General features: G+C 35.5%; 1 protein-coding gene across 7 annotated transcripts in view; it reads left to right on the forward strand.

Annotated features, from left to right (window-relative positions):
- SCAF8 (SR-related CTD associated factor 8) overlaps positions 1–24,463 on the forward strand; it is a 260,824-nt gene that overhangs the window by 137,026 nt on the left and 99,335 nt on the right. For 3 of the 7 annotated variants that reach the window (XR_001627207.2, XR_001627208.2, XR_008916714.1), the window contains exon 21: positions 13,289–13,339. The exons of the other annotated variants lie outside the window; for them this stretch is intronic. The gene's annotated coding sequence lies outside the window, so the exon portion shown is untranslated. The remainder of the gene's footprint in view (positions 1–13,288; positions 13,340–24,463) is intronic. 7 annotated transcript variants of the gene reach the window in all.

The raw sequence follows: 24,463 nt of genomic DNA on the forward strand, positions 1-24,463 counted from the left end.
CCACCTATAATGAATGGTTCCCATTCCCCGCCCCAGGAGAGTTATTAAAACACCCTATTTAGGTTTCAGTATCTAATGAACACCAGGGACTTCCTGGGCTACTTCTAGTAAGCCATGCCATAAAAGGCAATTTATATATACCTAGACATTCCAAAAGAAATTGGACATTTTACTAATGATATTTATTCTTTATAAATGGCCATTGCTACTATCTCTTGTTGAGCTATAGAGAAAGCAGTTATTTTTGAAGAGACAACTATGTACAAATCACACTGTAACATGAACAATTAATTTTATTTTTGTTTTTTTAACATTTTATTGATATATTTTATTTTTCATATTATCTGATTTTCTCCCAGTATATCTCCCTCTTTATTCTCTCAGAAAGCCATCCCACTTAACAATATTTTCAGAGGAAAAAAAAGAAGAAAAAAAGGAAAAAGAAGAGGATCCTCCCTCCCCAACAAAGTCAATAAATTTTAAAAGGCAGAAAATGTATGCAACATGTCAAACTAATGTTCCTCTCACTTATATAAAGGAGTGACTTGGAAGTATCTTCACATATCTATTTTTGCGTGCACAATTTTAAACAAAATATTTTATAAACTTTTATGAGTTGAATTAAATCTAATTTTCCTCCTATTTTTTCTCCCACATCCTTACTAATCCTTACTAATTAAAATAAATTATGCAAATTAGTTGCATGCAAAGTACATGGGGATAGGAAGTGGCTCTTTGTAAGGCTTTATGTTATAGCACACTTTTCTGGGATAGTGCTTTTATTTTTCAGTGACCTTTGTTTAAAACAGAGGTTATTCATAATTTTTGTCATGCATCCCTTTGGCAGTTGAGTGAAACCCTTCTCAAAGCACTTTTTAAAGGCATAAAGTATAATATGTAGAATTTCAAGGAAATAAATTTTGAAATAGTTATTAGAGTATCTTAAAAACACCAATTTCAAGTTAATAACACCTTGTTTAAAATGATTAAATTTAATAGCATGTTTTAATTCATTTGACCAACAAACAAATCCAAGTACTTTAGTTAAATGACTTGAATATAATTTCTCTGTTTATAGTTGGAGCCAGAAATAGATCCCTAAATCCTTCATTTTCCTACTTAGACACAAATTATGTTATCTTCCATCCTAAGTTCCCAAATCACAGGGCACACAAGACTTTGGTTCTTCTAATTTGCATCTAGTCTGACAACCATTCTAAATTAGAACCTATTTTCTGTAATCTGTGTGAAGAGCAATGATACCACCAGGAAAGGAAGCAATTTAATTATGCACATTCTAATTGACCTTTAAGCATTGAGAATGACAATTTGAACAGGAGCAGACTATTCACTACAAGGATGAGCATCACAGGCAACTAAAATGGCTTTGCAGGTCATCCAGAATAGACTCACTGTTTCCATTATGAGCAATATTTTTACAGGATAGAGTTTATTTTAACTAGTCATGACATTTCCTGCCACTAAGTTAGTTGTTTATTAGTGGTGGTGTACTTAATGCATATGCATGTATGCACTATTTTTACTGGTTAAAAACAGATGCTTTTATTAAAAAATAATTTTAATTGATATTTTCATGATCCATCATAATGTAGTAGAAGTTTTTTTATTTTTACTCAGGTCACAGTTTCCAATGGATGTATTTTAATTATCTCCTATTGTAAGGGGTTCTTAACTTTTTTTTATGTCATGGCTCTCTTTGGCAGTCTGGTGAAGCCTATGGACTATTTCTCAGAGTATTTTTTGCACAAATGCACAAAAGAAAATATTTGCGATCTTTTAATTAAACAACTTCACAGGTTTTTAATCTGTGCCTTAAGTATATGCATAAATAAATAATATTGTGCTCTGTGTAATTAGAAATCTATTACCCAAAAAACTACACTCCTGAGAACCACTGACTTCCTGTTGTTATATACTTCTTTTTTTTTTCCAGCAGGCATTTATTTAGTTAGTTATTTTTAAAGTGCACATTATTTTTATTTGGTCAATTTCAAACATTATTCATTGGATACAAAAATCATTTTCTTTTCCTCTCTCCCCTCCCATCACCACCATCCCCCCCATAGCCCACACCCAATTCCCCTGGGTATTACATGTGTCCTTGATCCGAACCCATTTCCATGTTGTTGGTATTTGCACTAAGATGTTCATTCAGAGTCCACATCCCCAATCACATCCCCTCGGCCCCTGTAGTCAAGCAGTTGCCTTTCCTCAGCGTTTTTACTCCCACAGTTTGTCCTCTGCTTGTGGATATCGTTCCATACTTCTTGTAGACAGGGGGATGTATTTGGTAGGGTTCCTGGTTTGCTTCCTGGGTTGCGATCGTGGTGGTAAGCGGGGTTTTTGAACAGGTTTATTAGCCATGGGCTCGTGGTTTTTATTTCGTTACCTTTTATTCCTTTATTTCTAATAATCAAAAAATCTCTTAAAATATAATATTTTTATTATTTGAGATTAATTTGAATTTTTACAGATCAAGCTGGTTAGTATTAGCCAAGAGAGCTGATTGTTAATTTTTCAGTATTAAGCATTTACCTTACTAACCTCAGAACTCATAAAATGCTAAAAATTATCACTTGTTATTGTTTTGTTGATTTCTCATCTTAAAGTGATGGGGAAAATGTTAACAATGCAGATTAAACTTAAAAGTTTGTCATGTTCACATTTTTTCCAGAGAGTCAGTTGTTAAACATAAAATTTATAACTCATTGAACAAAAACTAGCCCACTACAACCCATAGAATGGTATAGCTGTCATGAACCTCTAACTTAAATGCACTGTGATTGAAAGGAATACTTTCCAAGAGTAGGAAGTCTTAAGTTAAAAAAAAAAAGTATTGCCAGCCACCTGATAGAGATAGAGATAGAGAAACATCCTATATAAGATTACCCTAGCTAGTGTCATTTGGCAATAGCACCACCGATACATAATAAAACTCCCACTTTAAAATTGTGAAACTTCACCCATTTAGCTATTTCTTTTCATAACGTTGCTTCTTACAGAACTGACTGTCCCCTATAATGACTTTCTATTTGTGTTTTCATGGAATCAATCAACAGTATCAGGCACAGTATGCATGTACCTGAAGGAAGTGATGGTCAGTTTGTTGTTGTTCATTCAGTTGTGTCTGACTCTTCATGAACGCACAGACCATAGCATGCTAGACTCTTCCTCCGCTCGCTCGGAAAGCCCGTCCAAGCTTATGTTTGTTGCTTCCATGACACTCCTGATTCATCGCATCCTCTGCTAGTCCATTCTCCTTTTGCCTTTAATCTTTCCAACATCATTGTCTTTTTCCAGTAGGTTCTGTCTTCTCATAATGTGACCAAGTAGTTAAGCTTCGTCTTTAGTGTTTGTCCTTCTAATGAATAGTCTAAGTTAATTTCTTTAAATATTGACTGATTTGATCTCCTGGCTATCCAAGGGCTTCTCAAAAGTCTTCAGCACTATAATTTGAAATCATCAATTTTTTCAGACACTTAACTTTCCTTATAGTCCAGTTCTTACTGTCATGCATTACTATTGGAAGAACAATAGCTTTGACTAATACAGACTTGTCAACAAGGTCATGGGTGCTTTTTTAGTATGTTATTAAGATTTGCCATGGCTTCTTCCAAGGAGCAAGTGCCTTTTAATTTCATGGTCTGAGTTGCCATCTGTAGTGATCTTTGAGTCCAAGAATATAAAAATATATAACACTGCTTTCATAGGACCAGTTGCCATGATCTTAGTTTTTTTAATGCTAAGTTTCAAGCCAACTTTTACACTCTCTTCTTTCACCCACATCAAGAGGCTTCTTAATTCTTCACTTTCTGCAATTGTATCTGAGATTGTCAAAGTTTCTCCTGGCAACCTGAATTCTGGTTTTTGATTCATTCTTATTGAGTCATTCATTCATTCATTAAGGGCTTCGAAAGGACCAATCAGCCTCCCGGCCTCTCTTCCTAATTCCTCATCTTTTGTTGAGGCTTTCAACATCCTTCTTCTCTTCTAACTTTATAACCTTGAAGACATGCTTGATTCTCCATCTTACCTTCCAATATCCAGTCACTTGTCAATTGTCATTAACTCCACAACTTATTTTCCCTCCGCCCTCTCTCAACTCATGGCCATCATCCTACTTTAGGGCCTCATTATCTACCACCTGAAATACTCTTAATACTATACTACTTTTTCTCCACATTTCCCTTTTCTCTTGTGTTCTATCCATATTTCACAAAATTGTTCCTACAGAGCTCATCATGTCAATCTCATGCTCATGAAGCTCCAGTCCCTATGGCTTCCATAAAATTCTTCATGATTTGGCTTCTATCTGCCTTTTGGGACTAATTTGGAAATACTCCTTTTCATGAACAGCTAAATTGTCCTACTTACTATTTCACATATACAGCATTTCATTTCTTCCTTCTTTGTGCACAGGCTGTCTCCCATGTTAGTCCTCCTCAGCTCTACCTCCTTGAATCCTTAGCTCCCTTACAGACTTAGTTTAAGTGCTACTTCATGATTGCCCTAGTTATTAACTCTTCTTCCACATTCACTCCTCCTTAACTCTTTCCTTTCCCAGCACACATTCCAGTAAGAGTTTTGTCCATTGCATTCTATCCCAGTTCCTGGTACTTCTAGATGCTTAATAAACACTTGGTAGATTGCTGAAGTAGGCAGCTAAGTAAGGACCCTACCATTAACTAGATTTATGGGCTTCATCAATTTATTTAGCCTTTTCAGGCCCTCATTTCTTCATTGTTAAAATAAGAGATTGATCTAGATAACACCCAACATTCCTTCTGACTATCATTCTGTGTTTCTGATAGTCTAATTAACCAGCTCTATCTTGATCCACTTAAAGCACTGGGTGGCCTTGGATGGAAGGTCCATAGCCACAGGACCAGCTGAGGCATTGTGTGTACTCATTCAACAGATATTGAGGAAATTATCTACTAGGTGCAGAGCACTAGGAACTAGTCCTGAGGAACATATACATTTTAGTTAAAACATTGTTCCTACCCCTTAGGAGCTTAGTCTAGGAAGGGAATGAGATATACTATCTGCAAGATAATACTTTAGAGAGTTGCAAAATAAAGTGCTGTATAGGGAGCGTCCTCTAAAAAGATCAAATAAAGTGTTATGGAAGAGGTAACAATTGAATTGGGCTTTAAAGAATGGGTAGAAATTCCGAGCAAAGGGACAGAGGGAGAAATGACAGGACCTGTTCAGAGGAGAGTACATAATTCAGTTTGGTTAAAGGATAAAGTACAAAGATAGGAGTAAGATGTAATTACTAGAAAGCTAAGCACCTCATTGTAGAGAGCCTTGAATACCAGGAAAAGAAGTTTGAATTTGATTTTGTAAATAATAGGGAAATCTTGAAGATTTTAAAGCAGAATGTTCATTGATCTATACACATCAAGTGTTTGTTAAACATCTGCTGTGTGTCACTTATGCTGAGAATACAAATACAAACAATAAAACTTATCCATCCTCTCAAGAGTGTTTTATGTTATCAGATCTTTATATAAAAAGGATTTTATTAATAAGGGAGAGAGGTGGGAAAAACCTAGGAAGCTTATAAACCTATTGCTGTGGTCCAGGGGGATCAGAATGAAGGCTTTTACTATACTAGTGGCCTGAACCTTTCTTATGCCAAAGATAGATTGAACTCCTTTTCAGTCCTAACCTTCTAAACTAGGCATGCTCAGTAAATAGGAAAAGGCATTAGTTTCAAAGTGAAACATTTACTTTCCTTCTCAAGTATAGGTTTGGAAACCTGAGAATTTCTGGTCATATGTTGGGAAATAATCTTTTTCCTTCTGTCACAACTCCTGTCCCCTCCCCTAACCCCTGTTTCATTAGAGACTTGTTCAGTAAGTTAAACTTCTTGAGGACAGATATTTTGCTTTTGCATTCCTTGGATTCATTGGAGAGACTTTCACATAGTAACTGCTTAAAAATGTTTTTCAAATTGAATAGAATAGGAAATGGATACAGTCATTTGTCATCATAAACTTAAATTATATTATTTCTATTAAACTAATTTAATTTAAGCCTATAAAGTTTATTTAAAAGCCAGGCCAGGCATTTTTAGAGAATTTATTTTTAATATTAGTTTTGGGAAGTTTCAACATGTATATAGTAAAAGTTTTCCTATCAAAAAAAAAGTTTTTCTAGCCCCAATTCCTGGCACTTATAGGTGCTTAATACTTGGTTAATTGCTGGACTAGGCATATAGAAACTCTAATTAGAGACTCTAGTTAAAACTGCCATTAACTAGATTTGTGGACTTGGTCGAGTTATTTAACTTATAAGTGGTAGATATTGGAATAAATGAGTAGGTATGAGATAGGTGGCTTAATAAAAAATTAAGTCAATCAATAGGCATTTATTAAGCCTTCTGTGTGCCATGCACTATAATAGGTGTTGGGGATAAAAATACAATAAATGAAACAGGCCCTCTTAACATAGAACTTACATTTTAATGGAGGAAATAGGAAAAGTATATGCATAATAAACATTAAGAGAATAAAATGCAGTATGGTTAAATACACGGTAGTTTGAGAGGTAGGGTACTAGCAGTTGAGTTGGGATCATAAAAGGTTCATGTAAAAGGTGGTGCTTAAGGAAGGTTCTTTGAGTTGGAGATAAGAAGGGAGTGAATCCAAGCACAAAATCCTAGTGACAAACAATAGTGAATATCTCTAGCTTCCCTTATTTTTTCTAAGAGGACTTAGAAGGGAAGTAATGTACATATGTCACTATTTAGTCCTGAAATATCAAAACCCATAGAAAACAACATCTTAGTGGGACCTAGACCTAATCTCTTCATTCAAGATTTGATACATGCTGATTTCTAATTTGAAGATTTATTTGACAAGAAATTGAATTTTTTTAAAAAAAGAATTCCTAGTTAGGAGAATATAGAATAATGTTTTAACCATGTCCTGCTTCCAGAAACGTAAGAATTAAAGAATCCTTCTCAATTTTCAGAATTTGGGGGTTAGATTTACATTTTAAAAACTATAATGTTTTTCATCACTTTTACTTCTTGACCTACTATTGGAGATCCATAACTGTGGAATTAGGAATGCCTCAGGTTGCCATGAAATAAAAAAAAAAGCAGGTGCTTTAACACTAAAACATTTTAAAATTACTTTTAAATCAATGATGCATGACTGTGTACAGTTGTGCACTTAGCATGTCATTCCCCACCATATTTGCCTGTGGGTAACTATAATCCTCTTGAGGATTCTACTGTTGACAGGCTAAATAGTAGGTTAGTTTGCCTCTTCATAACAATCAATATATGCCATTGACAATATTTTAAATTTATGGGATTTAAGCTTTCACAGGGGAAGAAGGAAGTAGTTTTTTTCTCAAGGCCTAAGTGTTGACCTTTACAGGACTGCCTTGATCAAAGAAAACAGACACTATAATTTTAGGCAGATAGATAAAAAATAAAATACATCCGAAAAACTCTGAATAATGCAACAACCTGTAGAAAACTCCCAACTTGGTGAGCATTTTAAATGTTTTAACCTAAGAAATAATGGAAATTTCCAAGAATCTTTTGGTGTGAAAGACTTCTAAACCAGGAAAACCTGAGTTGATATCCTGTCTCTGATATATGCTGCCTGTGTGACCCTAGGCAAGAATCTCCCATTGCTCTAGGCAACCCTATATATCTAAGTATCAGAGAAACCACAGACCCACATTGGTAAAGAGAGGTCCCTCACCCAGGAGTTCCCTATACCAATAAAACTTCAGACCAGCATAGTATAATGTTCCCAGTGGTAAATAGTAGAGATTGGGTAAAAAGGGTGTGATGGAAAAATGCTATATAATCCATCCACTAATTTAGATTTTCTCTTTATTTTCTTACCTTTTTTCCCCTTACTTCTTCTAGGATATTTATTTTTCCAAACCCTTAACTTTTGTCTTAGAATTGATAACTAAGTATTGGTTCCAGTTTGAAGGCAGAAGAGCCTTTCAGCTTAGGCAATTGAGATTAAGTGACTTGCCCAGGTCATATAACTAGGAAGTATTTTAGGTCAGATTTGAACCCAGGACTTACTGTCTCCAGGCCTGGCTCTTTATTCATTCAGCAACCTAGTTGCCCCAATATGTTTTAAAATACCTTGATGACAATCACTTGGAAATGATTTTCTATAATACAATCTCAGTATTTTAAAAAATATATAATCCATTATAACAAATATGCTTATTTAAGAGAAACAAATTCTTGCAATATATGTATTTATTAAGCACCTATTAGTTGTTAGTCATAGTATTAGGCATTGGGAATACAAAGACGGAGTGGGAAAAGTCCTTGATCTCAAGGAGCTTAAGTTCTCTGGGGAAAATAGACAGACTGCTTTTAAAACTTTGGTGATTTTTCATCTTTTTTTTTAATATCATTTATACTTTGGTAACTATTTTGAAAAAGCCTTAATTCTTTCAAGACACTGTGGCTACTTTGAAGTAAATTGATTCTATGGTCTACCAAATAATATCTTGGTATCGAGGGAGTATAATCCTCCAAGCAGAGAAATACAATATGTAATGCTTGAATAATCATGTTCAATATTTCCATATTTTTAAGTAATATGTTTATTATTTATGTAGGAGTTCAGCATTAGTCATCTTTTGAGAAGAGTAGCATATTATATGCTAGAAAGGAGCATTGGACTTGATATCAAAAGAGACCTTATTTTGAATCTAGCAATGTGACTTGCCTCAGTTTGATCTTCTGTGAAATTGGTATAGTACTGCCTGCCTCACAGATTTTTTGTGAGGAACAAATGAAATATTTGTTCACTTTCCTCATCTCTCAAATGGTATAAATAAAAGCACTGCAAACTTGGCTTTTAAAGCTGTGTGGAATAAGGACTAGCCCTGTGATTTCTGTGGTTTAGGGAAATTCTGGGTGAGAAAGTTCCTTTTAACAGAGCTCCTTGCTAAGTTAGAGCTTCAGAGAGTTGTCTGGGGTCCCTAAATGGTAACTCTATTAGTTTGTCATTTCCTCAAGGAAAGGGCCTGTCTTTTACCTCTTTTTCTATCCCCAGCACTTAGCACAATGCCTGGCACATGGTAGAAGCTTAACAAGTGTTTTTGAATGAATATTTACCAGAGGATAGCCTTGTTTCCAGGCCTTCCTAATTGTCTTGCCAACTGTATAAATAATTCCATGCTGCCCCTCATCTATCGTTATAAATTTAATACCTAGCATAATTTTATCCTTACCATCATTTTAGAATATCATTATTAATATGATATAAAGAGATCCTATTTTAAAGTTGTCAGTTTTAAAGAGAAATGTGCCATAACTTTATTTGGACTGTCATCCATTTATAGCATTTTTTCAAAGAGCTAACTACCACCTTGAGGTTATTTTCCCCAAACCAGTTAACATGTTGCCTATATTTAGTAATAATTGATAGAAAATAAATAGCATGGAATTTAGTACTGCCACCAGCATTATAGGACTCCCTCACAATTATGTCACATAATACAAAAGAACCCAGAAATTGGCATGTTTCTAATTCTTATCCTCTCACTTTCCTCATCTCTCAAATAGTTAGTAATACTTATACTACTGTCAGAGTTGTTGTGAGGAATGCATTTTGTTAAACATAAAATGATGTATAAATTTAAGCATTGTCAGACTTTTTCCCCTTCAGATAATTTTAGTAATTTCCAAAGACCAAACTTGTCATTAATCTCTATAGTGCTTTTCTTAAAAAGTCTTCCACAATCATTTATTGTAACAGGTAGACCCTCAACACCATCATTTTATATTAATACTGTTGTTTTACAATCAGACTCCATTTTAAAATAATGAAACTCTACACTAATCTTGTCTAGCAATCATATTCTTAGGATGTATCTCCAGATAACCAACCTATCCACATGTAATATTGTTTCATATGCAATCATATTTTGCCCCAACCCAGTTAACATTAGCCAGCTATAATACTCCAGTAGGGTATGTCTGTGCTTTTAAATCTGCCCATTAGCGAAGTCCCAAATGTCCTTGAAAATAATTTACCTCCCCTTACCCAGCAGATGACTTGATTCTGGCTGACCCACAGAAATACAGTTCTAACCTGAAGAGTGGTCACAGTGTTTCCTTTGATCTGGAGTAGAGCGTAAGCATCTTGGCTATCTCTATGTGATTCCTTCCTATTCAGTTATAAACTTGTTAAGAGCAGAATCTCTTCACATCTGACTTCCTACTTTTTGTATCTAGTATAGTTCCTGGAATATGTTTTTGAACCGAGTTGGTGTTTTGCACCAGGTAGTCACAGCTTTGGGATATACAATTAGAGGAAATGCATATATTTTAGAACCCAATCAGAATAGCTTCTATAATTCAAAACTAGCCCAGCGTCCAACTCCATGATTCCTTACCTCTTCAGTATCTAGAAATGAGGCCAGAACTGTTAAATGCACTTGATAGATTAAATAAGGATTATATAGTTGCATAATGCTGAAAAAAATTTTTTTGGTTTTGTTTTTGTTCCTTTGGGAGTTTCTCAGATTGTTAAAGGGTCATTTAAATAGAACTGTTGTGTGGTATGAACTTTTTTGTATTTATATATTTTTATTTTACTTCTTGGAAGTACCTTTAAAATTGTGTTCTTTCAGCGGAGTTCATTTCTAGTATACTCTTATTTTGTGGCATTTTCTGTATTGTGTTTTTCAGATATTCAGATGTAACAGAATCTGATGGCAGAAAAGGAGGAATTTTGAAATGCAGTTTAAATTGATGCTGTGGGAAAATTTGGATTTTGTGGCTTCTCCTTTTCTACCAATAGAGGTCACTGTGTGCTTAAGAAAGTCAGGCTAATATAGCTATGAATGTGATGAGATGGGTATTATAGAACATGATTTTTCACTGTTAACTCTTAGAGTTCAGTATTATTCTTAACTCCACTCACTTCCTACCCCAGTAGAGTATTCTGAATGGGACTAGAAAATTTTTACTGAATTACTGAATAGTAGGAGCACACCTCGAAGCATCTGAATTTGAGTAGGTTCATGGTAAACTTTCCTTTACGATTCCTAGATGAATCAATCATGTTAAGCACCAGCAATGCTTGGGCTGTTTCCGCCACCCCCCAACCTCCTATTTCTTACACAGCTTCAGATTCCATTCATTAGAGATCATTTTGGTCAGCAAATTTACAAAGAAGATAAGTACTTATGAGAATATCAATATCCTAGGATTTTATATCTTACGAAGGGTAATTTGAGAGGAATTATTTTAAAACTTGTTGGAGTGTGGTTTAATAGTCATAGTTTTATTGTAACTTCTGTTCAGCTTCTTAAAAATCATGTTTTGAGTGCATTGCCCCTTGTAATGATATAGTTAGATTAAATTGTATTTTATCTCGAGTATTTCATTGCCAGACTATTACGATCTTCTAGTGTCCTGATTATCTCAGCTTATGTATTAACCGACCTGTTCAATTTTGTGCTATATGCATATTTCACAAACATATATCTATTCCTTGTTCCTAGTTAATCCTCCATGTAGCACCTTTCTAGGAGCCTTTACTGCCTTTATTTGCATATATGCTGGCAAGTCAGATCCCCAAAAGGTGGATGATTACTTCTTACCTTGGGATTCTCGGGATAACTGTGAAAGACTGGGGTTTCTAGTGCTCATGAGCCTACACGGAAGTGTTTCCTATTGATTATTAGCTAGTAGTTTCATTTCACTTTTAGGAAGAGTCTTTATTAAACAGGTATAGCAAGATCAGGTATTATTAAAAAACCCATCCCCCCAACAGCAGTTATATTTTCCCCTTTTACACACAAGGTTCCTTTGGAGAACAAACTCAAACTCAGGGAATACATGTAACTAAAAGATATACTCACAACTTTCTGGTCAATGGAGAACTTTTAAGTGTAGCTCTTTGTTGATCTCTTAAAGTCAGTGTATTTATAGAGTTTGGAAATTGTCTTTCCTTGGTGTTTTTATTTTATTATATTGGGAGTGCCTATCAGTTCCAGACAGAAACACTGCTGTCAGTCCCAGATCTTCAGAACTTTTGAAGTCATAAGGTGTAATCTGGGCAATGGGAGTAGAATAAGAGACAAACTCATTCTTCCCCTGCTAAAGCAATTTCATCTCATGAGTCCTCTGCCACTGGATTCCAGCACTGCTCACGTGGCCCCAGTGACAGAATGATCAAAATCTCCAACTGACGTGCTCTTTTATCCATGACCTATAGGGCTTAGCTATTTTTCTCAACCAATTATGACGTTTTCTATGTTGGTTATTGCTTTCCAGCCAGTGACCAAAGCACTTCTCTCTTCCATTTAGATTAAGGATTTATTTGGGCCTAGTTTATTATACCTTTGATTGATTGATTGCTTAACTTAATCCAGCTAGGCTTTCTGGGATGACAGTAACTGAGATCTGTATAGAACTACCCTTACACAAAAGTGATGAATGTTAGGGCCAAAGATAGATTCTTTAGGCACTTCATTAGAGATCTCTCTTCATCCTGGCATTTATTAGTTACTGATCAATTAGTAATCATTCTTTGAGGGCAACCAGTTTTAAACTAGTTTCTAATGCAAACTGTGCTAACATAAAGCCAGTAACTCTGTATATTGTCCACAAGAATATCAAGAAATTTTGACAAATGGTATGCTGAAATCAAAGTGTATTATTATCTCCCTAAGTCTAGTAACTTTGCCAAGAAAAGAAATAATATCCTGGCATCACTTGTTCTGGATGAAGTTATATAATCTTCTAAAAGTTCCCTACCTCTCTCCCTTTTTCTTTTCTTCCCTCCTTTCTTTCTTTCCCTTCTTATTTCCTCCCTTACATCCTTTCTCCTCTTCCTCTGTATCACCTAGGCAAGAAATAAAGTGGCTGTAGTGCCGCTGCTGCATGGAAGTTACTATGCCAGTTCTGACTTTTCTTTACACAGACTGATTCTAAATCCTGTGAGTTCACCATATTGTATAAGGATTTAGTGTAGACAGCTCAAAAGCTTTAGTCCAATTGCAGATCAGAACTTCTAAGCTTAAACAGTTCTGTTAGTCTGAGCCTCCCTAGTAGCAGAGACTACACATTTATCCCACCATGATCAACTCTCAACTATTTTTCAGTTTCCAGTTTATTTCTCCTCTTAATTTTTAATATATCCTCTTTTGTGCTTATTTTAGGTTTGTTCATTTGTTGGCTTTCTAATTTTTAAAATGTATATTCAGTTCATTAATCCTCTCTTTTTTCTATTTTGTTAATGTATGTTTGTAGGGATATGATTTTTCCCCTGAGGACTGCTTTAGCTGCATCCCAGAAATTCTGGTATGTTGTTTCATCATTATCATTTTCTTTCACATAATTATTAATTGTTTCTATGATTTGTTCTTTGATCTATTCATCACTTAGGACTTCCTTGTTAAGTCTCCATTTGGTTCTGTGTCTTTTGTTTGTGGTCCTTGATCAAGTGGCTATTTTCATTATGTTATGTATAGACTATAAAAGATGTATTTACTATTTTTGCCTTTTTATATTTGTTTGCAATGTCACTGTGCCCAAATAAATGGTCAGTTTTTGTAAAAGTTCCATGTGGTACTAAGAAATATATCAATTCCTTTACAGTTTGATTTAGAAGATACCATAAGCCTTTTGGCTACAATTTTTCCAATAATTTGTTTATGTTTTCCCATTTATTTATCTTTCTGTTAGATTTACTCAAAACTGAGAGGGATATTGAAGTTTCTTGTCACTGTTGTGTTATTGTCTATGAATATTTTTATAGCTCAGTTATATTTCCTTAATGAATTTGGGTGCTATGGATTTGGAACACATATTTGCTGCTAATAATGGTTTTCGTCTATGATTCCTTTCAGAATAGTACAGTTTCCTTATTTTTACCCTTTTTACTTTTAGAATGTTTTTGTTTTGTCAGAGCATGATTGCCACTCTTCTTTATTAGATTCACTTGATCTATTGTAAATTTTCTTCCACCTCTCAGTTTCATTTTGTGTATGTTTTTTGTTTTTTAAATTGTTTCCTGTAAGCCACAGATTGTAGAGCTTTGTTTTCTTACCCAATCCATCATTCTTTTTCATTTTATTAGATTGTTTAATCCATTCACACTTTATGAGAGTTAAGCATATATTTTCCTCTCTTTTTCTCTTGTTATTCTTCCCCTAAGTTATGATTTATTTTTCCCCTTCCACTGTAAATACAGTACTGCCTCTTCAATTTCTTTAGCTTAACTTTTTTTTTAGGGTTGCCCTATTTTTTCTGGTATGCTTTCAGTCACCTGTGATGTTTCCTTCCACCCATTTATTACCCCATTCTCTTTGAAGTTTTGCCTTCTAATTTGTTTTTCTTTCCTGTTTTTATCTGGTTATTTAATTCTTGCACTAATTTCTTTCTCTTAGTCAAGTAGATTCTTCCTCTTCTTCCCTTTAATATTATTCATTAATTAAAAAAAATCTTTTTTGGGGGGCCCCTTTCCATAATACTGTGTACTAGTTCCAATTCAGAAGAAAGCTAAGGATGAAGCAGTGGGGGGTTAAGTGACTTGCTCAGAGTTTAGCTAGGAGCTGTCAGTGGCTAAATTTGAACTCAGATTCTCCCATCTCCAATCCTGGCTCTCAATCCATAGCTACCTGTCCCCATCCTTCACTTCTGTGAATTTGCATTCCCAATCCATTATCTTCTCTGTTGTTTCTTTGGTGAATTTTACCATTGCAGATTCAAGTTTTTCTATTCTGTCAGTCATTGCTGTGTAGGCCATAAATATTTTGTTCTAACAGTTTTCATTTCTCTTTTGAACCACTGAAGAACTTCATGTTGTATTCCAGTGTTCTCAAAATCAACAAGGTCCTCTGTCTCAGCAAGTATTGAATTGTTTTCTTTGGTTTTGTAGTATATTATATATATATATATATATATATATGGAGAGAGAGAGAGAGAGAGAGAGAGAGAGAGAGAGAGAGAGAGAGAGAGAGAGAGAGAGAGAGATTCTTGAACTTGTTTATTAGATCTGGAGGCCATGTTTTATTCTGCTATCAATATTTTCCTTGTTGGCTTATCTGGTTATACTCAAGTTTGTTGAATTTTCTTCCCCTGAGATCTTGGTTATTTTCAGTATTTTTTCCTCCCTCTTATTTTTCTCAGTTGCTCACTTTCCAAACCACCTTACCACCCACCCCCAACAAGGACTGAGAGTCAAAGCATGTTAGCCTTCTCCCTTGCTGGGCAATTCATATTTCAATAGCCTAGATCTTTACCCTAAGCAACTTTCAGAAGGACAAAATTGGTTCCAGCCATATTTTGCTATTTTTCTCTCAAGCTTGGTGGATTATAATATAGTCCCCAGTACAATGACCTGTCCTATTCCCTCTGTTTCTCAGTGTTCTGTCTTAACTATCCAGGGTGATGCTGGTGCTATTGTAACCTGGATTTTGATTTTTGCATCTGTGAAAGCTGGGGAGAAGTTTTGTTTGTGGGATTGAGCTCTGTTTCAGGTTCAGTTCACACCTGTTACCCCTTTTATTGTGCTCCTCTGGAAGAGATCTTTGGTAGCACAGATTGCTGCTTTGGTTCTAGTTCTTGAGGCCTGAACATATTTCAGCAGTTTGGAACTTGGATCTTTATAGAAATGGAAAAAAGGAAGGATTAGGGTATGGGGTTGGGTTTTGTTACAAACCTTTATGTCAGATCAGCTAGTGAAGCCTTGCTGCTGGTAGTGTTGTGGATGGTGGGGGAGAGGGACCGTGATTAGGTTTAGTTCTTGGAGTTTTAACTTTCTTTTGGTTTTCTGGTATCCTAAACTATGAGATAGCTGAAGTTTCTTTATCTTTGGTGCATGATTTCTGTTTTGAAGAGGTTTAAATGGTTGTAAGAACCAGAGAAAAATGTCTAGTCCTTTGATGGTCATGTAACCAAGGAAACTCACCATCATTTTTCATTGACTACTTTGTGTCTCCGCAACCACAACTTCCAGCTCTTTTTTTAAAAATTATTTTATTTTTTAGAATTTTATAATTTTAATCACCTCAAAGGATAGTAACTATTTCTTTTCATTTATACAAATATTCAATTGCATTTTTCTTTTTAATAATTTAAGGCATTACCCAATAAAAAGATATGTATATATAAATTATGCCTTTCCTGTTTTTGTTTTTCTTCAAATATTTTGTACTTGTATATAATGTTTTTGGTTCTACTCATTTTACTCTTCATTATTTCATGTATATCTTTCCAAGTTTTTAAAAAATTAACATCATCATTTTTTACTGTGCAGTAGTAGTCTACAATTAATAATTGTTTCAATACCCTAGAATATATCCAGGTCTGGTGACATTTATTCAAGGCAGAAAAGAGTTTTCTTATCAACTTCTCACTTATAATGGAATTCATATTCTATGAACCATCTTTGTTCTTTGCTTCCTAGCCTGAAGACCATAGTTATTGGTTTTGAAAGAAGGGTGGAGTGGAGAAGGAGATAAGGAAAATAATAGTTGAGTGTTTTACCTTCCCTCCAGGGTCAAGATCATCTCCTATGTTCTAGGCCCTTGAAAAAATAAGACAAAAAGATATGGTCACTGTGTTTAAGGATCTTACATTCTATCAGGAGAAACAACATATAGATAAAGCCTATACAAAATAAATACAAGGCAATTTCACGGACAGGATGCTAGCAATTGTAGAGCTTTGCTTTGAAGGAAAACTAATGATTCTAAGAAGCAGAATGAGGAAATAATCCAGTTCAAGCATGGATATTGCATATACAAAGTCACAAAGATAGGAGATCAAATCAGCCAGAAGACTGTACTATAGAACTCATGAAGGAAAGTAATACTCATCGACCTGGAAAGGTAGGCTAGAGTCAGGTTGTAAATTCTGTAAATGCCAAAGGAGTTTATATTTGATCCTAGAGAATATATTAGAGTGTATTAAGGAAATGACATGACAAATTCTAAAATATAATATCTTGCCCAGGCAGTAGAATTAAAGAAATATGTTCTGATTCCTACTTCTTCATAATGGGGAGGTAATATCCTAGGCCTTTGCAAACTATGCCCTCAAGGGACAAACTTTAATAAGCCCTAACAGGATAGAAAGGCTTTGAATCTGATCACTGTGATAGACAAGGACCAGCTTGTCTTGCATCAAAGAGAATCAGAACCTGAACATTTGGTACTAGATAATGAAATATTTCAGCCATAGCCCTTAACAGAACAAGTGCATTAATGAATGGAAGGATTGTGGAAACATCAGTGGAAGTGCCTATGTTTTTTAAATCATAGAGCCTTAAACTACTGAAGAGATGGAGATTTCTATTTGATGAAATACATTGGTCATAACTACCTGGGCTAAAACAATTTAGTCAGTTATCCAAAGAGATTTTAAAGTCCCTTCTCTGACATCTTCAGAAACTCAAACGCCCGTATTAGGGTGCTAGGACTTCTGATTGGTCAGCATATATCTTATCTCATGGACCTTGAGCCCCCACACTAGTTCCCAGCTATCTTTATAACATACTATCCTTCCTCACTCCCAGTTTCCAACTCTAACTCTGAGAACAATAATCATATGCATTCTATCATTCTTGGAAGGGATATACCTTATATTGCCTTATAATTCAGTCACCATCCCTTTGATTTCCCTGTCCACAACCATCCTGCCTGGCCTTCATTCCCCTATGTGTGTTGTCTTCCCTATTAGAACAATAGTTCTTTAAGGGCAAGAATTTGTCTCGCTTGCTTAAATTTGCATCCCCAGCATTTAGTACTTTATAAGAGTATACAGTAAATGCTGTTTTACTTATTCATAGAATCTGTTTGCTATCAAATATTAAGACATTTGGAGACACAGCACAGTATAAAGAATTTTGGCTTTGGAGTTTAAGAATGTAGCTTTGAATTTTAACTATATCTTTTGTTGTGGGTATGACCTTGACTTTAAAAAGTCTTAACCTCATTTAACCTCATCTGCAAAATGTGTGGGTAGTACCAGTTGACCTTCAAGGCTCCTAAGATCCCAATATTTGGCATTGTGCTCCATAGTGAAAATTTGGCTTCTTGAGTAAATTTTATCTAGAATTTAAATTAACTATCAGGGACAGCAGGCCAGCCATTTTTTTTTAATTTCCTTTGCTATATAGAGGTTATTTTGTATTTGAATCTTCAGATTGTTAAATTAATCTTGACAATGTCATTATAAAATTAAGAAAGCCTTTCCCTCATACTTTTAAGTCAGTTTATATTTCTATACTATTTTCATTTTTTTCCTTTTCCCAAAATATCCTTTATATTTTTATCTTTGCTATATTTTTAATCTAATTTAAAAAGATGATAATGCTGAAACACCAAAGTCAACATTTGTTATTTTATAGATATGCTCTTCAGTCATGAGGTCAACTAATAAATGTTTTAACTTTATGTAGAGCTCTGTGACAATAATTCTGTTTTTTAGATTGCAGAGAAGTGAGCTAAAGTATGATTTGCAATCACTTTTCAATATAATTTCATTATAATATGTCTTTGTGACATTTCCATTAAGGTTTTACTTATTCATATCAACCATACTAAACACTTAGATAAGAATTTTATTTTATTTTTTATTAGTGGAAGCATTTGCATGAAAAAATTGATTTCCTGTATCACATTCTAAAAAAAATACTTATTATCTTCTGGATAATTTCCAAGTCTTTTGAATGTGAAGAAACTAAATGTTAAGAAATTTCTTTTTAAATTCAGTTAGCTTTCAGTCCAGTGTGTAAATGGAACTAGTTAGTGAGATTAAGGGAGTGCTTAGTTACATGTTCATGAATCAGATGAGTTCCATCATTCAAGTAAATGAATCAGTTTTAAACTGTTTTAACCTTATAGTCATAGTAAACAAGGCTAGCCAAAGGCAGAACTATGAGTAAACCCAATGATGCCCTCGCTGCCTTTTCCCCTGCTGGCATCCTGTTTTTTCTCTGCCTCCTACCACACCATCCCACTTCTCTGGCCTTCTGCCCTGTTCCTTCATCTAGCTCCTCTTCCTGCTATGAAACAGACAGAATTTTATCTCTAGAAATGATCCTTAGAAATTATTTAGCATTTTGGCTGTGGTACACTTTGTTGGCTTGAAAAGTTTTAAGTGAATTTGCTAATCTTAGGAATCTGTAGAGATGAGATACTACCTTTGATTCAAGAGGGTCAGGGAAACTGTAGAGGCAATTAAGTGTAATTTCACATAATAATAATAGCCCGTGTGTATTTATAATACATAATTTCTCATTTAATATTTTAGACAGTAAACTTTTTGCTAGCATGAAAATCCTTTTAACAGAATCTTAATTAACATCACAGTTAACACCAAAGTTTTGAAAACATTCGTTTTTTTCCCCCATTTTACAAACATACACATACACCCCCCTCAGCTTCATATATCTATTACATGTATTAAATCTTTCCCTTCCCTGTTAGCTAGCAAACATATTCAGGTGTCCCTAATCACTTTTTTGAAAATCTTGACTTTTCTGCTTCATTCTATTTCTCCTTTTTATTGTTGAACATTGAAAAGATAAGAATCTAGCTTCTTGACTTTTTGAAATCCAGCTTCTATTCATATCAATTACAGGATTTTTTGCAAAGAAAATTTTATCTTCACACTCCAACATCTTTTCTCAGCCTATTTCTTCCACTTTGACTTCCATGAATCATTTGATAGTCTTAACTACCACATCCCCCTATTCTTTATTCCTTTTTCTGCTTCTGTGATAGCATAATCACCTTCTTTGCCCACCTCAATGATCATACCTTCTCAATCATTTTCTGGCTCTTCTTCTACCCACTTTTTAAAGTTGTCATTCCCCAAAGTTCTTCCTATCAACAAACTGACTATGTGGACAATCTTTTCATTATCACTTAGAGAATCCCTAAGACTTCCAGTCTATCACCCTTCAAGTTATCCTTCACACCACTACCAGATTAGTCTTCCTTATCATAATAAACCTTGGTTGTATCATTCTTCTTTTTTTTTTTTAAGCCTTCTGGTCTTCTGATACCTGCTAGGCATCTGGGTGGCAATGTGGGTAGGGCTCTCAATCTCAAGGCAGAGAGAGTTCAAATGCAGCCTCACACTTACTAGCTTTATGACCCTGAGCAACTCACTTAATGTTAGCTTCATTTTCCTCAACTATAGAATGCTGATAATAATGCATCCACCTCCCAGGATTGTCATGGGGATTTGTGGAAAGGATCAAATAATATGATATTGGTAAAGAACTTTGCACAGTGCCTGGCACAGAGTAGGCATTTAATATGTAAATACCTATTTCCTGACCAACCCAGCCTGGAATTTAAGCCTCTCCAGAAACTGGTACTTTCCAATTTTTCCAGCCTTATTTCACACTATTTCCATTCTGCACTCTGGACCTTCCAGACTGAGTCACTTACTGTCCATTGTTCATATTGAGCACTTTGCTAACCTCAGTGCCAGTTGCTTACAATCTAATCCATTCCAACCAGCATTTATTAAATACACATTGTCTCTAAGGCAATCTGCTAGACACTAGGGAATAAAAACAAAATGAAAAAATGTTTTTCAGATGTATTTAAACTTATCAGTTAAGATGTGGCACCCAGAAGTGGAACAGAGAGTACTAAAGGTGGCCTAACCAAGCATAGAATATGACAGTTTCCCACCTACCTCCCTCTTTCTGGGTTATAGACTGTGATTTTATTAACTTTTTGGCTATAGTTTTACTTTGTTGATTCATATTGAGTAGGCACTCCCCTAAAATATCCAGATTTTTATCAACCTGTCTAGCATGCCTTTCACAAGTCCCACTTGAAAAGTTATTGTTGAAGCCATGTCAGATTTTACATTTATTCTAATTGTTATCTTTTATACTCAGCCCTATATTCTAGCCTCTTAAGCTCTTTTTTTACCTCCTGACTGTCATCTAACACATTAACAGACTTTCCCAGCTTTGTAATTACCTACAGATTTGATAAGCATGTTTTTTTGGGGGAAAAAATCCAGATCAACAGTAAAAACATTTCATATCCCAACCAAATTATACATATAGTTTTCCACTAATTCCTTCTTTCTGTGTTCCCATCCTGTGCATTTGCCAGCAAATTTAGTATCTGGAATCCACTCCCTGTTGGAACTAAATGCTTGTTGATGCCTCTACTTCATGCTCTCCCTTTAAGGCCCAGGCTGGATGAATCCTTGCCTGATTAACACCATCCCGACCCCTCCCCCCAACACATCTGTTTCTTTGAGTTTTGTTTTGTTTTTTATCTTGCTATGTGTGGATGATCACATTCTATTTCTTGTATTACTTTTGGGGACATGTGCTTATTAGGGATATTCCTTTTCGCTCCATACTAGACTTTCCATTAATTTCTAAGTTCTTTGATGGTTTTGTTGTTTTTCTTTTTAATTTCTCTAGGATTAAGCAAGGTTCACTGTACTTAATAGGCACTTAATAAATGTTTCTTAAATTGAACTTACATAACCACCACAGTACCTCCCATGGTGCTATGCCTTCAGCTGAAGAACACATTGTCCCAGTCATGGCACAGTGGATAGAATGATGGATCTCAGAAGCTTACTAGCTGTGTTATCTGGACAGGACATTAAACATCTGTTTACCTGAGATTCCTCAACTGTAAAATGGAGATAATAATGGTACCTGCTTCTTCTGTAAGAATCAAGAGAGATAATATTTATAAAATGCATAGGTACATAGACAGCATTTTACAAATGCTCATTCCTTTCCTATCCCTGTCTTCCTCTCAAAGTGAGATATCATTGAAAAGGCATTGAACAAGCCTGGAAGAAGGCCTGGGTGCTAGTCCCATTCCCTCCTTATGTGGCCTAGCTTATCCAGTAACAAGATAAAAATAATTGTCTCCTGTTGGATTCTTTACAGAAGTGACTTCATTTGAACCTCCTCACACCCTGTGAGATAGGGGTTATCTTCACTTTGTTTTTCTTGTTCATTGATTTCAATTGTGTATGATTCTTTGTGACCCCATTGGAGATTTCTTGGCAAAGAGATTAATATGGTTTGCCATTTCCTTCACCAACTCATTTTACTGATACAGATACGGAGGCAAACAGGATTAAGTGACTTGCCCAAGTAGGAAGAATCTGAGGTCTGATCTGAACTCTCACCTCTCTGACTCCAGACCCAGCTCTCCGTCCGCTGTGCTCTGGCTGCCTGTATCTCCAGTTTACAGATAAGGAACTTAAGACTCATAAAGATGATAACTCAGAAGCACAGGAGCCTAGATGTAGAGCGAGAAGAAGATCAGTTCAGTCCCTTAGTTTGCAAAAGATGTGGGCAATGAGGCCCAGAGAGGCTGTGACTTTCACAGTCATGTAGCTGACAAATACCAGAGGGAGGATTCAAAAATTAGTTCTTGCCTCACAATGCACTGCTGAATCTCTCCGGGTCTCATTTCCCTTATTTATACGAAATAGGGTCGATAGTAATATCTGCCCTGTTTACTTCACACAGTTATTGTTAGGATCAGATGAGATCATGGACATGAAAACGGTGGGAAACTGAAGTATTACATGAGTTATTATTATTTCAGAATCAACACTGCCTGGAGTACAACATGACTTCAGCAGTTATGAATGTGCTGCCTTTTCATTGCCATTCAGCTATGAAGAGCAACTTCGTACAAGTGTGACAGTTTGGGAAATGTCTTCCACAGTCTGTATTCAGTTTGTTCAGTCGATTTAAAGATATACAAAGTGAATCATATCTTTTCAAGTGGAATACTTTTGTATCTTTAAAAGCAAAAATTAGCTAGAGGCTTCCCTGAGTCATGACTCATCAGTGTTTCAGCCTTGAGTTCAAGTTCTGCTTCTTACGCGCATGGCTGTAAGGCCCAGGGCTAGGTCCTTTATCTCTCAGTGTTTCAGGCAACACATCCTTTGTAGAAGACTTAGAGGTCTACTTTGGTGGAGAGTTTCTTCACCAAGAGTTCCCTACAGCAGTGAAATCACAAATCTGGACTAAACGCAAAACAAACATAAGCTGAATGAACAACCCCCAGTACCAGCCTAGCAATTCATTTCCACAGTGCAAAGATTGTGCAAGGGGCATGGAAAAAATATTCAGACTCGCCTCTCTCCAGTGTTCTGTTGTGGATACCTCAAAATAGAATTTTCAGACTCTGCCTAGGAAAGTTTTGATTATAAAACAAAGTTGAAGAAACTATAAACTTGGACATCCATCAGAAACATTAGCTGTGAAATTTATATACTTATCATTCCTGTGACAGTTAGGAAAAGCTAAAAGTACTAGTGACTGACATCCATATAGCACTCAAAAGTTTATAGGACATTTTAGCTCCGGTATCTTATAGTACAAGGCCAGCTAAGTAGGACAGTGTATAGAGCACCAGACCTGGACTTGGGAAAACTCATCTCCCTGAGTTCAAATCTGGCCTCAGATACTTAAGTAGCTATATGACCCTGCACAAGGCATATAACCTTGCTTGCCTCAGTTTCCTCATCTGTAAAAATGATCTGGAGAAGGAAGAGGCAAACTACTAGAATATCTTTCCAAATGGAGTCACAAAGAGTTGGACATAACTGAAAATGAGTGAATAACAAATCTTTTGGACCATAGTTCATAGGTTTGTAGTTGTCATACAACCGGGAATCAATATGGAGCATGCTCTAATGAGCTCGCCCCACCCAATATATTAAGTACATTCATATCTTTCATTTTCACTCCCTAATTCATTTCCCAATTATCTTGTTCCCTCACGATTCTATTTTTCTCAAGTCTTTTAGATTTTTTGTCACTCTGGATAGATATAGTCATTAAAATTTTCTCTCAGGCTTCCAGTCACCATGCTCTTCTGACTGACTAACCGACCAGAGAACCAGAGCATCTCGGAGTTGCAAAGAACCTTGCTAGTCACCTACTGGAAGCCCTACCTGAGTAGAAATGCCCTTTATGAAACTTTTAATCTCTTTGAAAATTTAGACTTATGAAGAACTTCTTACCTCCTGAGGCAGCCCATTCCATTTTTGGCCACCCTGATCACTAAAAAAGTTTTCCTTTATGTGGCATAGGACAGGTCCTCACCACTTCATATCTGGACTCTTGCACTAGTCGTTTTCTGTCTCGCTGCTTAAATATCTTCCTGCTCCTATCCATTCTGGACTCAGCTCTGATCTACCTTCATATTCAGTAAATTCCAGTGGTTCTCTTCTACCTTCAGAATCAAATATAAAATCCCGTTTTGCCTTCAAAGCCCTTTATATTCTGCCTCCTTCCTGTCTTTCCAGTCTTCTTAAAACTTACTTCCCACCTCCCCCCAAGTACTCTGAGATCCCCAAACACTAGGCTTCCTGCTGTTCCTCAACAAGACTTACTCCATCTCTTGACTCTGCCTTTTTACTGGGTATCCCCCTTGCCTAGAATCCTCTCCATTC

This window comes from Monodelphis domestica, chromosome 2, assembly GCF_027887165.1.
Source record: "Monodelphis domestica isolate mMonDom1 chromosome 2, mMonDom1.pri, whole genome shotgun sequence".
Classification (NCBI taxonomy): Eukaryota; Metazoa; Chordata; class Mammalia; order Didelphimorphia; family Didelphidae; genus Monodelphis; species Monodelphis domestica.